This window comes from Manis javanica, chromosome 5 (genome assembly GCF_040802235.1).
Source record: "Manis javanica isolate MJ-LG chromosome 5, MJ_LKY, whole genome shotgun sequence".
Classification (NCBI taxonomy): Eukaryota; Metazoa; Chordata; class Mammalia; order Pholidota; family Manidae; genus Manis; species Manis javanica.
The window spans coordinates 163397536-163400514 of NC_133160.1; positions in this window are offsets into that span (position 1 = coordinate 163397536).

Sequence of the window (2979 nt, forward strand, 5' to 3'; positions counted from 1 at the left end):
ACATGAACTACACAATTTGTTACATTGACATCATTTCCCTATTTAAATTAGTGTGTAATTAAATTAGAATCTGACTCAAGTGTGAGCATTGGTGATAGAATGTGTGTGAAAGTACCAATCAGTGTCTGGCACACAGGAGTTTCCTTATCCTTACCATCTGTTGAATTAATTAACGAAGGGCTGAAGGAAGCCTATCAACAAGTAAGATCCTATAGAGAATTCATTTATTAAGTCAGCCCCCTTTGCAAAATGAGCTCTAGCACTTTCTAGCTCTGTGATCTTTCACAAGTTACTTAAACTCAATTTTTTGGTTTCCTCATCTATGAATGGACATTTTTTTCATAAGAATATAAGTGTTTAGCTTAATATGTCATAGTAAGCACTTTAGTAAATGCAAACTGCTTATTAATAATAAACAGAGCATCATGTTTACATGAAAACCCATTCTGAAGGAAGATGGAAGAAGGGTGGACATCTAGAGGCTGCCAGTGAGGTGTGTAGCATGAGAGCCTTGGACAGAATGAGGTGGGGAGAGAACAGGAGTGGGAGAAAACCAAAGCAAGAACTGGGAAGGGAAGACAGAGGGCCAGAAGATCATTGGTGAGCAACTCCATTGCCTTCCTATTTCTATTCAGCAGGGACTAATTGTGTATTTCAAATTCAGATATTTGAAAGGCATTCCCCTACCTTCTGTAGTCTATTTGAAGAGAAAATTGCCTGTTTTGAGTTGGCTTTGTTCAATGCAATTCACTCATCAAATATTGAGTACCTAACCTACTACATGCCTGGCACTGTTCTGATTACTTTTGTCCCACTGTCATATAATTAGGAACTTTTGGAGATTTCCTTTCCAATTTCCACCTTTGACAAATAGTCCCATTTATAATGAAGGATTTGAAGGCTAATGCAATGAAGTGAAGACAGTATAACAGTGTGGCTTTTAACAGATACTTAAAATCCCTAAACACTAGCTTCCTCATCTATAAAATGGATGAATAAAGTATAAAGTGCTGCAAAAGGCTGACATGAGGGTTAACTGGGCTCATCCTGTAAGGTGAGCATGGTCTCTAACACATTTTACACCTCCAGTAAGTGTTGCTCTCACTGTAACTGACAAATCCTGGACTGGGCTACGCCTCAAATCCAGCATGGCACGTGCCCATGGTTGACAAATATGTGACCACATGTCTCTTTTCTCTTGTCAATTTAAAAACAAACTTTTTTGTGAGGTATGAAAGTGAAAGAAAATTGCTCAGGTAATAATAAGCAGTGTGATGAAATTTTTCACAAAATGAAAACCCTGGTTTGAGAGTGTGTGTTAAGTACATGCATGGGGTGTGTCTGGAAACAAAGTATGCACAGTCATTTTAGGAGGTCAACAAAGTCTTAAACTGAAAAATAAGGAATAATGAATGTGTGCCATTTAGACATAAGGAAGTAAATAACATGATACTGTGAAAGTGTTAAAGTATTTAAGTTACAAGTAGTGCCTCCCAAGAGTGAGAATTGGGTATATGGGAGGTGGTGGTGGTGGCACAGTATCTTACCTTTTTCATGATTTATGTATTTGACTTTTAAAAATATAGATGTTCTGCATATTGCAATCTGAAAAATAAATTATGATAATCAACATCTGTAATCTATCCTCCCTCACTCCAAAGCCTTTGCCATAATTTCAAATTTCAACCAGTTTTCCCTTGTTTCAAGTACCTTGAGTTTTAGTACTGTCTTAATGATGTTCTCTTAAGTTATGTCTCTGCTAGTCAGGTCTTATATATATGTTATGCTAAACTTTTTAGCCTCATTTTATTTCCTCACTATACATTAGACTGGTGTCTTAACCCACATTATCTAGTATCCCATGTTGCACTTCTGACACTAATTATGATGTATGTTTTTTCCAACATATCACTAAGCAACTCTTTTGACACTAGACGGATGGTCCTAAATTAAACTCAATTCAGACACTACTTGGAGAGAGCGTCAGGTCCCACAGGTTAAGGGCTCAGTTCTGTACCACCACCCATCACCTCCCATTTCAGACATCGGCTGAAAGTTCAGGTGTCACAGGTGTTTCTAACCGATGGAATATAGATTATAGGGGTTCCAACAATCCATTCCTTGGGATTAACTAATTGTTTTATGTTAGAAAAACCTAGGAATAGCCAGATCAAAGAGATGTATAGGGCAAGGTATGGTGGGAAAGGGCACAAAGCTTCCATGCCTTCTCTGGTCTGAGCTGTTCTCCCCAAATTTCCACGTGTTCACCAACCTGGAAGCTCTCTGAACCCTGTCCTTTGGGGTTTTTACAGAGACTCCATTACTTTGGCACTGTTGATTAAACCATTGGCCATTGGTGACTGATTCAACTCTCAGCCTCATTCTCCACCGTGGGGACAGTGAAAGTTCCCTCCAATCACATGGTTGGCTCCATATCCTTCGGTGCTTTCCAAAAGTCACCTCACAAAAAGCTTAGGTGTGGTTGAAAGAAGTTTGTTTTGAATATCAACACAAGTTTTTCTCTCTTATCACTTAGGAAATTCTGTGTGCCAGACTGGGAAGAAGACCAGATACATATTTATAAATCACAATATCACACATCTTCCTGTTTCCTGGATATTTGACTGACTCCTTTTTAGAATAGATTTTTGAGTAATTCTCTTAGAAACAATTTGCTGAGTGCTAAACTGAATTTTTAATTATTTGCTCATGCAAAAATTCAAGTCAAATACTAACTGCTGTGTGAAATTCTTAAGTGAAATTATTTCAAAGAAATGAAGTAACCAGCAGGTCTTTTGTGCTTGATACACATATACTGTATTTTATATTTTATAGTATATTACATTAAGTTGACCTGATTTTCCAACTACAAGGCTATGAAATGACCTGGCAGCCAAGGATCCAGCGTAGTTTGTGTCCAACACTTAGCTGGTCCTCAATGCTTACTATTTTCTTAAATAATAAAGGGATAGGGGAGCA